The following is a 14,095-nucleotide window of genomic DNA, read 5'->3' on the forward strand; positions in this document are numbered from 1 at the left end:
AGTCACACGTGCTCTCTGAGTCTCAGTTTCCTCATCTGGAAATGGGAAGGGTCCTTCCTCCTGCTCACCCGCCTTGAGTCTCAGATCAAAGCTGTGACCAAGGCCAAGAACAACTCTGCTCAGAAACCCTATGCCTCTCTTCCACCCAAGAGCTTAGTGCAGCCTCACGCCCCAGACCTGGCTCCCAGTGCCTCCCCTCCCTTTCCAAACCCACGCTCTGGGAGGACAGAAGTTTGCTACCACTGGGAAGACGGAAGGAACAGGGCAGAGGAGGCAGTTCTGACAGAGGAGCCCAAACCACAGGGGCAGCGATGATGTGAGTAGGAAGGGATGGCTCAACAGGACCATGTTGGGGGGAGCTCACCTTTGTCAGGACGGCTGTTCTGGGGGTTCACACCCCAGAGGTGCTGCAACATCCCCACCCACCCCTCACTGCCCTCGACGAAGGCCTTGTAACCCTGCACGTGTCCAGCCTAAGAGAGTCCAAGGATGTGCTCCTGCTCCCTGAGTGGAAAGTTCACTGGGTGCCAGTTATCCGGCCTGAAGCCTCAGCAGAAACCCCAGTGCCCCCCAAAACATGTGTCCCCAGCCTGACTTGCTGTGCACACTCCCAGCTCTGGAGGGCAGGGCTGCTGGGTAGCTGTGTCCAGGTGGGGCTACCAACCATTCCTCCCCTGAGTTCCAAGGCTAGAAGCTGACAAAATGTCAAGTAGGGAACCAGGAAAATGGACTCTCCCGGGTGAAATGGGTGAGCCATCTTGGGGAAGCCTTGGGCGAGAGAAGAGGAAGCAAAGAGAAGGGTCCAGAGGCACCTCTTTCAAGGGCGGTAGAGATGGGGACAGGACTCGGCAGGACTCTTCCATAAATCCCCTCAAGGAAAGGAACCTTCTCTGGGGCAATCCTTAGCACTAGCGGGGAATGGGGTTCTGGGAAGGGCGGGGTGTCACCCCCTCCCGCCCCTTGGCTGGTACATGGTGACAACTGCAGCATATCCGGGTCCCACCGAGGAACACTGCCGCTTCCCTCCCTCTCTGGCGCCCGTCCCAGACCCTTCGGGCAGAACTGAGGAAATGGGCGCAGGAGGACATCGAGCCGCCCGCAACGCCCACATTTCCCTTTTCCGGGCCGGGAGGCGAGGAGATGCTACACGACGCGAAGGAAGTGAGCTCATCCTGCCCGGCCCCGTGACCCACCGTGTGGGGCCAGGGAAGCCACACTCGATCGGGGTTGGGGGGTGGGCTCCTCAGGCCCCAAGCGGTGAGGGGCGACCGGCCTCCCGGCTACGCGAGCAGGCCTTCCGCTTGCGCGGGGCGGCTCGGCCGCGGCCGCTCACTCACCGGCAGGTTGTCCGCTCCACTGGCTTCCGCGCCGCGCGCCGGCTGAACTCGCAGGGAGGCGCCGCTCCTCGGAAGCCTGACTGCGGGCGGGCGGGCGGGCGGGGGCTCGGCTCCAGCCAGTCAGGCCGCCGGGGCGGCAGCAGGAGACCGGACACCAGGCTCGCTCGTCAGCCGCGCCCCGCCCCCCAGCCCGGGGTTCCTTTAAGGGGAGGGGCGGGGCCAAGGACCGGCCCGACGGCCACAGGACTTCGCGGGTGCCTCCTGGGGGCGGTGCTGGGCTCCCTGGGCCGCGAGCTCCTCCCACACACCCCTCCGGGCCGCCAGGGCCTCCACGTGCTGCGGACCTCACCCGAGGGCCGGCTTCTCTGGACTGAGCACAAAGCCACCTCCAGACACCTTTTCTAGCCCTCGAAGCCCTCGCTCCTTCCTACACCCGACCCTGAAGACAAAGGCTGCTCCTCACCCCACCCCCTCTCCTCCAGGCAGACACACCCTGACACACAAAATCCCCTGGTGCAGACCAGCAAACAAGACCCAGTGGGCAAGGTCCACCCCCGCCCAGCACATACGCTTCCTCGCGGGGATCAAGACCTGTGGGGTGATTCTCGCCTTATCTTTCTACCCCACTAGATGGTGGGGCCCCAGCCTGCAGGGTCAGCACCCTACCCCCATGTCTACTGAAAGCACTCAGTCAACATGGGATGGAATGAACCAGCTTAACACTTTTTAGGGGAGGGGGAGGGTCCAGCGGGGAACACCACCACTACTCAACCACAAAAAGCATGTGGAATTCAGGAACCTGATTAGCTGAACAACCCCAGCTTCTTTTGACCACTGGGAATTTAGTTTCTAAAGCAACATTTAGACCAGGAAGAGAGCTGACAGGGCTTGTGAAGAGATGGGCAGCTCAGCCAAGGCAGCCTGGAAGAGGACACAGCAGCATGCAGACACAGCCCCACACACCTGCCCCCTCATCCGGATCCAGCCCAACCAAGTGTTCCGTAACAAGCTGGAGGGATCCTTGGGACGCCAGTAGGAACTGGGAGGCAGGGAGGTGCACAGCCGACCTCAGCCTCCTAGCCTGGGCTCACAGCATTCTTGGAGCCCCAGCGAGACTTTAGACCCCTGCTCACCTCAGAGCTCTAACCAACCACCACTCGAGATGGAATGAAAAGGAGTTAAAGCACAGAAGATGCTGACACACAATCTTAGCAACACTAAATTCCAGAACCAGAAATCCAGGAAGACTGTCCTGACTTCCTCAAAGCCTGCAGTGCATCCAGCAGGACCCAAGTTAGACCTAAGGGGGAAAAACAAGTCTGGATCAAAAGCCCAGATTCTTACTTGCTGAGCGGCCTGTGGAGCGCTGATGCTCTCCACTGTAAAATGACCAACTGGGCTGCTCCATATGGACCAGAGCTCCTCTGTAATCATTCAAAGCCTCTCAGGCTGACTGGCGTCTAGGAAACTCATAAACCAGCCCACAGGTCTGCCCTGAGATTAGCCCGCCCAGCCTTCTAACCTGCCCTCCATCACGTATATCTCAGGAGGGAAATGCCTTCTGGACAATATTCCAGACAATACTCAACATGATTTCTGGGAGTAAGAAAAAACCCCTTGGAAGGTTTACTCTCCCAGCCCAAATGAGGTCCCTTCTGGCCACCCACACTTGGTCCTTAATTTCTAGTCCTCCCACCTTGTTTGGACTCCCCTGGGCGGGAGTGCCACCTAGTGCCACTGCGAGGCTCTGCAGGCCCCAGGCCACTTGGCCGCAGCACCCGTGGACAGGCCAACCTCCTCAGGCAACCCACTGCCACTCCCCCGCTCCTTGCAGAGTGAACTCCGTGCCCTGCTGTGCCAGGGGACAGAAGGGAGTGGCGGGGCAGTGGTGGCAGGTGCTCTCTGTTAATTCTCATTCCCTGGGGGCCGATGGAGGCCCCTCGAAGAAGAGAGGTGATGGTTGGTGTCCGGTGTCCCAAGGCTGGCACGAGGAGCCAGGGGCAGGTTATCAGCCTCACAGAAGCCTGGGCAGGAGCCCGGACAAGCACGGACTACCCTCAGGTGATTCCTTGATCTGAAGGCTTCTCACAGCCCTGCCAAATTCTCCCTTCGTGTTCTCGAATGTTTCCTAGCAATCCCACCAGCCCAGATGACTTCTCTGCCACCCAGGCAGCGAGGAGGGTGCAGCAGGGTAAGGAAGCCCAGCAGAAAGCTCCCTCTAGGCCGGAGCCCAGCCTTGTCCATTCCCTTTCCCCTTAGTGGTGCAGGCACAGAGCACCCCCTTGGGCTGGGGGAGGCAGGGGAGAGGAAAGGCTGGAGTGGCTGCCACAGCTCCTGGCACGTACCACGAAGGAGGTCCCTGAGGCCTTGAGATGTCCTCCTGCCCTGGAATGAGCCCAGGATTCTCTGAGGTCAGAGCTGGGCAGGCAGCAGGGTCTACTTCCCACCAACTTGACTGTCTGCCCATTTTAACATCCAGAACTGTCTTCTCAACACCTATTAGGTAAGAGGTAAAATAGTACTTACTGAATCTCCACCCCCTGCCAGCATAGGACCAGGTATTTATTTATTCCTACATCATTCTCATTTAAGAGCAGCCTGTTCACAGAGGGGAACAATAAAGCTATAACAATTACAGGAAGTTTAAAAACATGCAAAACACGTTCTACACTGTCCAGGGTCATGGACTCGTGGAGCGAAGGAAATGCCAAGTGCAGATCGACAGGGTAGGGGTGAGCGACGTGGGAGACCTGACAGGCTGATCTGGCTTTATTCCTTTTCAGAACTGGAACATCACACCTCACATTTTAAAAATACTAAACTGAGGGCAGAAACAAGGAAGCGGTGCTAACGCACCCCATGGCCAGACAAGATGACAACAAACCATGTTATTATGCTCAGATGTGGACTTCAGTGTTTAGGGGTGAAGTTTCATAATGTCTGCTATGTACTTTCAGTGGCTCAGAGAAGAGTCCATACATATGCACAGAGACAAAGCAGATACAAGAAAACATTAATAACTGGTCACTCAAGCAGTGTGTGTGGGTAACACTTCTCTCAACTTTTCTACTCTGTTCAGAAGTATTCACAATAAAAAACTGGAAGACTTTGCTTTAAGCCACAGAAAAACCTCTAAATTCTACTACTGGGGAGAAAAACTCAAGACCGCATTCAGCACACAGCGCCTCTCTGGCCCTGAGGCAGCATCATGCCCACCGCTCCTGCTTCATGAGGCGGGTGGGGCAGTTCCGAGCCGAACCCCTCACTCCTGTCCAGGCAGCAGCCCTCCGATGACAGCAGCCCGCTCTGCAGCCTAGGGCCCCATCTCCGCAGAGTCAGCTCCTTGGTTTGCAGGAGGAGGGACACGTGGACAGCTTCTTCCCCAAAGGGCCCTCCTTTCTACCAGGCCAGCTTCCCCACCACCTGCACCTCTGTCCTCAGGACCCGTGAAGGCAAAAAGGACTCCTCAGAAGCGCCAGAGACCAAGGGAAATCTGCCACCAGATGCCACCCTTCATGGAACAGGAAACCCCAGAGGGAGGGGGAGCACACCTGGGCACTCCCCCCATACACACCTGCCATCCAGGTCACCTGGTGACCTGGGCTTACAGACGCTACACACCTTCCACCCCTCTTGGTAAGAAACACTTATGAAGGTCTGTTCCCCCCTTTGACTTATAGGGACAAAAAGGACAGCATATCTGAAATCATAGCTGCCACACAAACGCAGACTGCGATGCTCGGGCACAGGCAGTGGCCTTCCAGCTCCGGTCAGTGCTGCTCCCTTGAAGCCAGTTCTCCATAGAGGCCCGGTGGCGACCACCCTCCCCACCGAGGCCAAACGCCAGGCCCAGGTAGCCCAAATAAGGTAGCTGGGCTCTTTGACCCCAAACCCTGACCTTTTTCAGGAAGGACACCATGAGTTCCTGAAAAGAAACTCGTGGACGCGTCCCCTCCTCCATGCCCGGCACTCGGCCTGCTCGCAGCTCCAGTTCTAAGGGCAGAGCGTTCTCCTGGTCTGACCAGAGCCGGAGGAGTGTGGTGGATTCCTTGTTCCGTGCCATTCAGATTAAACGTTAAACTTACAAATACTCTGAGCCAGTATAGACAGAGAATAAACACATGAAAATGTTGAAGTGGACTCACATTTTAAAAAAAGCAAATTACAAACTGTATTAAGGTATGATTCTTGATGTTCCCTATTTCCTCCACTGCTCTCAGTAAAGAGCTACTCCACCCCTCCATCCACTCAAGTCAAAACTCACGAGTCATTTTCCATTTCTCTCTCCCCCCGCATGCAATCCATCAGTGCATCCTGTCCACTCTCCCCTCAAAACATACCCAGAATCGAATGTGGAATCTAAAAATTACAACAAACTAGTGAATATAACAAAAAAGCAGCAGACTCACAGATACAGAGAACTAGTGGTTACCAGTGGAGGGGGGTGGGGGTGGGGAGGAATATTGGGATAGGAGAGTAAGAGGTACAAACTATTAGGTATAAAATAAGTTACAAGGACTTCCCTGGTGGTGCAACGGTTACGAATCCGCCTGCCAATGCAGGGGACACGGGCTCGAGCCCTGGTCCGGGAAGATCCCACATGCCACGGAGCAACTAAGCCCGTGAACCACAACTACTGAACCTGCACTCTACAGCCTGAGAGCCACAACTACTGAGCCCACGTGCCACAACTACTGAAGCCCGCATGCCTAGAGACCACACTCCGCCACAAGAGAAGCCACCACAATGAGAAGAATGAGAAGCCCGCGCAGTGCAATGAAGAGTAGTCCCCGCTCGCCGCAACTAGAGAAAGTCCGCACACAGCAACGAAGACCCAACGCAGCCAAAAATAAATAATGAATTAAATAAGTTGCAAAAATATACTGTACAACATAGGGAATAGAGCCAATAGTTTATAATAACCTTAAAAGGAGTTTAACCTTTAAAAATTATGAATCACTATATTGCACACCTGTAACTTATACTGTACATCAACTATACTTCAATAAAAAAAAATACCAGAATTGAGTGCCTCCCCCCCACCCCAACTCCACTGCTCCCCACTCTGATCCAGGCCACCACCTTCTCTTGCTGGGATCCTGTCAGAGCCTCCCAACAGGTCCCCTAATCTGTCTCCACAGCAGCCAGGATGACTGGATCAGAACCCAGACCACTCAGCACTCACTCAGAGGACAGGCTGAGCTGGCGCCATGGGTCCTCCTGCCCTCCTACCTTCCTGCCCTCTGTGCCTCCAGCCACAGGGGCTCTTTGTTCTCCCTAAACAGCGACAAGTGTTCTCTATCCATCTCAAGCCTCTCCCTGGACCACTCTCCCGGCCCCTGAGATGCACCCTCAGCCCACAAGGCACTAAGCGGGGCCTTCCTTCCTTCCCTGACTGCCTTGGTCCCAGCCCAACTCTACCCCAGCCTCAGACACTGTGCCCTTTACCTGTCTATGTTCTCACACAGCCTTTCAACCACTAGACATGTCCATGTGTCCGTCTGTTTCTCAGCTGTCTCAGCCCCTAATAAGGGAAGCTCTCTGAGGACGGGAGCGCTAGCTCTATTTACCAGTGGATCCCCAGCATCTCAACAGGGCCTGGCATCTGGAAGGAGCTCAAAGATTTGCTGAATGAAGCAGCAAATTCAAGAAGAGAGGAATGGTGAATGGTGTTCATCTATGACAACTGTTTCAGTAACACCCAGTGTGGTTCATATACCCAACAATGCCTATTACTAACGGGTACAATAGTTTTAGATGGCAAACATGTAGCAAAAATCGTGCAGGTGCCCAGACCCCTTCAGACAGCAATTCTACACTGAGGCATTCAGCCTGAGGAAAAGGCCTACGTGCAAAGATGTGCTCTACAACGTTAATCACGATGGTAAAAACCACCGGGGCACCAGAATCCACTATGGTAGTAGAGCCACTTAAGGTATGTAGTTACATGAAGTCTTGTAAAATCATCATATGTAGCAATATGTATAAGGTAAAAAAGGCAAGATACAAAACAGGAGTAGCTGACCCCTGAACAACACAGGTTTGAATGCGCAGGTCCACTTATAAGCAGACTTTTTTCAATAAATACGTACTACAGTACTACATAATTGGAGGATGTGAAGCCACGCATACCGAGAGTGGCCTGTAAAGTTATATGCATATTTTCAGTTGCTGGGGGGAAGGGAGTCAGTGCCCCTAACCCCCCGCATTGTTCAAGGGTCAACTGTATATCCATTTAAAAAAACAGACAGGGCTTCCCTGGTGGCGCAGTGGTTAAGAATCCCCCTGCCAATGCAGGGGACACGGTTTCGATCCCTGGTCCAGGAAGATCCCACATGCCGCAGAGCAACTAAGCTCGTGCGCCACAACTACTGAAGCCTGCGCGCCTGGAGCCTGTAGCTCTGCAACAAGAGAAGCCGCCGCAGTGAGAAGCCCACTCACCGCAACGAAGAGCAGCCCCCGCTTGCCGCAACTAGAGAAAGCCCGCGCGCAGCAGCGAAGACCCAATGCAGCCAAAAATAAATAAATAAATTTATAAAAAACAAAAAAACAAAAACACAAAAAAGAAACCAGACAGACATGAAGTGAAAAATAAAGCCCGTGATTATGCAACAAGTCGTCAGGTGAGAAGGGGTGGGAATCATGACTGTCCTCCCAGTTCTCCAACATTCTGTCAGATCATTACATCACCTCTGTCATTTACAAGGGAATGAGACTGACTTCCAGAAGGGGGCCAAGACCATTCAATGGGAATGTGCTGGGAAAACTGCACATTCCCATGAATGAAGTCAGATACTTAACCTTACACGATATTAAAAAACAATTCAAAATGGATCAAAGACCTAAACACAAGACCTAAAACTATAAAATTCTTAGAGGAAAATAGGAGAAAATCTTCATGACACTGGATTCAGAAATGATTTCTTGGATATGACACCAGAAACAGGAAATAGAAGTATAAATAGATAAATTGGACTTCATCAAAAGATATGACCAAGAGAGTAAAAAGATAAGCCATAGAATGGGAGAAAAATATTTGCAAATACATATACCAGATAAGGGTCTAGTATCCATAAAAATAAAGAACTCCTGCAACTCAGCAACGAAAACCACACAATTCAAAAATGGACAAAGGGGGACTTCCCTGGTGGCGCAGTGGTTAAGAATCCACCTGCCAATACAGGGGACACGGGTTCAAGCCCTGGTCCGGGAAGATCCCACATACCACGGAGCAACGAAGCCCATGCACCACAACTACTGAGCCTGCGCTCTTGAGCCCGTGCTCTGCAGCAAGAGAAGCCACCGCAATGAGAAGCTCGCGCACCACAACAAAGAGTAGCCCCCGCTCGCCACAACTAGAGAAAGCCCGTGTGCAGCAACGAAGACCCAACACAGCCATAAATAAATAAATAAATTTTTTAAAAAATGGACAAAGGGCTTGAATAGACGTTTTTCCAAAGATATATAAATAGCCTATAAGCATGTGAAAGGATGCTCAACATCACTAGTCATTAGAAAATGAAAATCCAAACCTCAATGAGATACCATTTCACACCCATTAGGATGGCTATTATAAAAAATAAATTAAAAGGTGGATTAGAGACCTAAATGTAAGACTGGACACTATAAAACTCTTAGAGGAAAACATAGGAAGAACACTCTTTGACATAAATCACAGCAAGATCTTTTCTGATCCACCTCCTAGAGTAATGGAAATAAAAACAAAAATAAACAAATGGGACCTAATGAAACTTCAAAGCTTTTGCCCAGCAAAGGAAACCATAAACAAGACGAAAAGACAACCCTCAGAAAGGGAGAAAATATTTGCAAACGAATCAATGGACAAAGGATTAATCTCCAAAATATATAAACAGCTCATGCAGCTCAATATTAAAAAAACAAACAACCCAATCCAAAAATGGGCAGAAGACCTAAACAGACATTTCTCCAAAGAAGACATACAGATGGCCAAGAAGCACATGAAAAGATGCTCAACATCACTAATTATTAGAGAAATGCAAATCAAAATTACAATGAGGTATCACCTCACACCAGTTAGAATGGGCATCATCAGAAAATCTACAAACAACAAATGCTGGAGAGGGTGTGGAGAAAAGGGAACCCTCTTGCACTGTTGGTGGGAAGGTAAATTGATACAGCCACTATGGAGAACAGTATGGAGGTTCCTTAAAAAACTAAAAATAGATTTACCATATGATCCAGCAATCCTACTACTGGGCATATACCCAAAGAAAACCATAATTCAAAAAGACACATGCACCCCAATGTTCATTGCAGCACTATTTACAACAGCCAGGTCATGGAAGCAACCTAAATGCCCATCGACAGACGAATGGATAAAGAAGTTGTGGTACATATATACAATGGAATATTACTCAGCCATAAAAAGGAACGAAATTGGGTCATTTGTTGAGACGTGGATGGATCCAGAGACTGTCGTACAGAGTGAAGTAAGTCAGAAAGAGAAAAACAAATAACGTATATTAATGCATGTATGTGGAACCTAGAAAAATGGTACAGATGAACCGGTTTGCAGGGCAAAAGTTGAGACACAGATGTAGAGAACAAACATATGGACACCAAGGGGGGAAAGCGGCGGGGGGTGGGGTGGGGATGGTGGGGTGATGAATTGGGCAATTGGGATTGACATGTATACACTGATGTGTATAAAATTGATGACTAATAACCTGCTTTATAAAAAAATAAATAAAATTAAATTTAAAAATTAAAAAAATAAAAGGTGTTGGTGAGGATGTGGAGAAAGTGGAATCCTCATACAACGCGAATGGGAATATAAAATGGTACAGCCACTGTGGAAAAGTTTGGCAGTTCCTCAAAAAGTTAAACACAGACTGACCATATGATCCAGAAATTCCACTCCTATACACCCAAAAGAACTGAAAGCAAAGACTCAAACAGATACCTGTACATCAATGCTCACAGAAGCACTATTCCAAGAGCCAAAGTGGAAACAACCCACTATCTATCAATAGATGATAAACAAAACGTGGTCTATCCATAAAATGGAATACTATTCAGCCTTAAAAAGGAATGAAACTCTGAAACATGCTATAAACATGATGAATCTTGAAAATATGGTAAGTGAAATAATAAGCCAGACACCAAAGGACAAATGTTGTATGATTCCACTAATATGAAGTACTTAGAATAGTCTTCACAGAGACAGAATAGAACAGTGCTTAAGGGGGTTGGGTGGGAGGTAGACTAGGGAATATTATTTAATAGGTACAAAGTTTCTGTTTGAGATGATGAAAAAGTTCTAGGAATGGATAGTGGTAATGGTTGCAAAACAGTATGATGGGGCTTCCCTGGTGGCGCAGTGGTTAAGAATATGCCTGCCAATGCAGGGGACACGGGTTCGAGCCCTGGTCCGGGAAGATCCCACATGCCGCAGAGCAACTAAGACCGTATGCCACAACTACTGAGCCTGTGCTCTAGAGCTCATGAGCCACAACTGCTGAGCCCATGTGCCACAACTACTGAAGCCCGTGCACCTATAGCCCGTGCTCTGCAACAAGAGAAGCCACCTCAACAAGAAGCCTGCGCACCACAACAAAAGAGTACCCCCGCTGCCGCAACTAGAGAAAGCCTGCGTGCAGCAATGAAGACCCAACGCAGCCAAAAATACAATGCAGGGAACATGGGTTCCATCGCTGTTCCGGGAAGATCCCACATGCCGTGGAGCAACTAAGCCCGTGCGCCACAACTACTGAGCCTGAGCTCTAGAGCCCACGAGCCACAACTACTGAGCCCGTGCGCCACAACTACTGAGCCCGTGTGCCACAACTACTGAAGCCTGCGCACCTAGAGCCCATGCTCCGCAACAAGAGAAGCCACCGCAATGAGAAGCCCACACACTGCAACGAAGAGTAGCCCCCGCTCACCGCAACTAGAGAAAGCCCACGCACAGCAACGAAGACCCAATGCAGCCAAAAATAAATAAATAAATTTATTTTTTGAAAAAAAAAAAAAAAAAGAAATAGACCCCAAAATGACAGAAGATGATGAAAAGAAGAAAAGGACTTTGAGACAGCTAAATAAACAAGCACAATATGCTCAAAGATTTATGGGAAAATATGATCATAATGAGAGAAATGGAAGACATAAAAAAGAACCACTTGAAACTTCCAAAATGAAAAACAGAATGTCTTCAATGAAAATTTCTACAAAAAGCTACTAGAATAAGTGAATTTAATAAGATTCAAGAAATTTTCATATATTGCTAATGGGAATACAAAATGGTAAAACAACTATTAATATTTTCAAAACAGTTTGGTGGTTTCTTATAAATACACAGTTACCTATGAATAGTAATTGTACTTTTAGGTATTTACACAAGAGAAATGAAAACAAATGTCTACACAAAGACGTAAACACAAATATTCATATAGATTTTATACATAATAGCCAAAAGATGCAAACAACCCAAATGTCCACCAACAGATGAAGGGTTAAAAATAATCTGTGGGGGCTTCCCTGGTGGCGCAGTGGCTGAGAATCTGCCTGCCAATGCAGGGGACACGGGTTCAAGCCCCGGTCTGGGAAGATCCCACATGCTGCAGAACAACTAAGCCCGTGCGCCACAACCACTGAGCCTGCGCTCTAGAGCCTGAGAGCCACAACTACTGAGCCCACGTGCCACAACTACTGAAGCCCACGTGCCTAGAGCCCGTGCTCCGCAAGAAGAGAAGACACTGCAATGAGAAGCCCGCGCACCACAACAAAGAGAAGCCCCCGCTCACCGCAACTAGAGAAAGCCCGTGCACAGCAACGAAGACCCAACTCAGCCAAAAATAAATAAGTAAAATTAAAAAAAAAAATCTGTGGCATAGCCACCCAATGAAATACTATTCAGCAATAAAGAGGAATGAATTTCAACATTATGGTCAGTAAAATAAACCACATAGAACAGAGTACATTCCATTTAAATAAAATTTCTTAAAAGAAAAAACTCATCTATAGTGATAAGAAGCAGATCAGTGATTGCCTGGAACCATGGGTGGATACTGACTGCAAGGGGATACATATTTTCTATCTCCAGTGTGGTGGTGATTACACAAATCTATATATTTATTAAAACCAATGAATTATATGCTTAAAAAGGGTTTTATTGCATGTAAACAATACCTCAGTAAAGTCGACTTAGAAATTGAATCAGGGCTTCCCTGGTGGCACAATGGTTAAGAATCCACCTGCCAATGCAGGGGACATGAGTTCGAGCCCTGGTCAGGGAAGATCCCACATGCCACAGAGCAACTAATCCTGTGCGCCACAACTACTGAGTCTGTGCTCTAGACCCTGCGAGCCACAACTACTGAAACCCGTGCCTAAAGCCTGTGCTCTGCAACAAGAGAAGTCACCACAATGAGAAGCCGGCACACCACAACGAAGAGTAGTCCCCGCTCTCTGCAACTAGAGAAAGCCCACGCTCAGCAATGAAGACCCAATGCAGCCAAAAATAAATAAATTTATTTCAAAAAAAAAAAGAAACTAAATCACCACAGCAGCATTATTTACAGTAGCCAAGACATGGAAACAACTTAAGTGTCCATCAAGGGATGAATGAATAAAGAAGTTATGGTGTATATATTTACAATGGAGTATTATTCAGCCATAAAAAAATAAGGAAATTCTACCATTTGCGACAACATGGATGGACCTTGAAGGCATTATGCTAAGTGGAATGACTCAGACAGAAAAAGACAAATACCATACGATCTCACTTAAATGTGGAATCTTACAAAAAACAAAAAAAACAAAACAAAAAACCCACCAAACTCAGAAAAACAGATCAGACTGAGGAGGAGGGGGAGCGGGGAATTAGAGGAAGGTGGCCAAAAGGTACAAACTTCCAGACATAAGAGAAATAAGTACTAGGGATGTAATGTACAACATGATGACTATAGTTACCACTGCTGTATTAACATACAGGAAAATTAAGAGAGTTAATCCTAAGAGTTCTCATCACAAGGAGAAACTTTTTTTTTCTTTTTTCTTTTCTTCTTTCTTTTCTTTTTATTGTATCTATATGAGATGATGGATATTAGCTGAACCTATTGTGGTAATCATTTCACAATGTATCAAGCTATCATGATGTACAGCTTAAACATATATACAGTGATGTATATCAATTGTTTCTCAATGAAATTGGAAAAAAATTAAATCAACTTTCAATAAATATGTAAGTATGGAGAGACTTTCTGGAAGATACACAAGAAATGTTAAAAATTCTTGCTTGGGGCTTCCCTGGTGACACAGTGGTTAAGAATCCGCCTGCCAATGCAGGGGACACGCTTTGGAGCCCTGGTCTGGGAAGATCCCCCATGCTGCGGAGCAACTAAGCCCGTGCGCCACAACTACTGAGCCTGCGCTCTAGAGCCCATGAACCACAATTACCGAGCCTGCATGCTGCAACTACTGAAGCCCACATGCCTAGAGCCCGTGCTCCGCAACAAGAGAAGCCACCACGATGAGAAGCCTGCACACCACACGAAGAGTAGCCCCCGCTCGCCACAACTAGAGAAAGCCTGCCCACAGCAATGAAAACCCAATACAGCCAAAAATAAAATAAACAAATAAATTTTTTAAAAAAACATGAAAAATTCTTGCTTGCTTCTGGAGAGCAGGAATGGGATTAGCAGACGGGGTGGAGAGTAAAGGCTCATTTTTATGTAATCCCTTCTTTACTATTTGAATTTTCACATGATCATATTTTA

At 48.5% G+C, this 14,095-nt stretch overlaps 1 protein-coding gene across 9 annotated transcripts in view; it reads right to left on the bottom strand.

Moving 5' to 3' along the window:
- Positions 1-14,095, bottom strand: part of PISD (phosphatidylserine decarboxylase) — a 39,417-nt gene that overhangs the window by 8,918 nt on the left and 16,404 nt on the right. For 3 of the 9 annotated variants that reach the window (XM_057527261.1, XM_057527262.1, XM_057527260.1), the window contains exon 1: positions 1,338-1,764. The exons of 4 other annotated variants lie outside the window; for them this stretch is intronic. The gene's annotated coding sequence lies outside the window, so the exon portion shown is untranslated. Of the gene's footprint in view, positions 1-1,337; positions 1,765-14,095 lie in introns of those variants that run through there. 2 more of the 9 variants (XM_057527264.1, XM_057527263.1) reach the window with 1 other exon arrangement.

The sequence above is a fragment of the Balaenoptera acutorostrata genome, chromosome 13 (assembly GCF_949987535.1).
Source record: "Balaenoptera acutorostrata chromosome 13, mBalAcu1.1, whole genome shotgun sequence".
NCBI classification, from domain to species: domain Eukaryota; kingdom Metazoa; phylum Chordata; class Mammalia; order Artiodactyla; family Balaenopteridae; genus Balaenoptera; species Balaenoptera acutorostrata.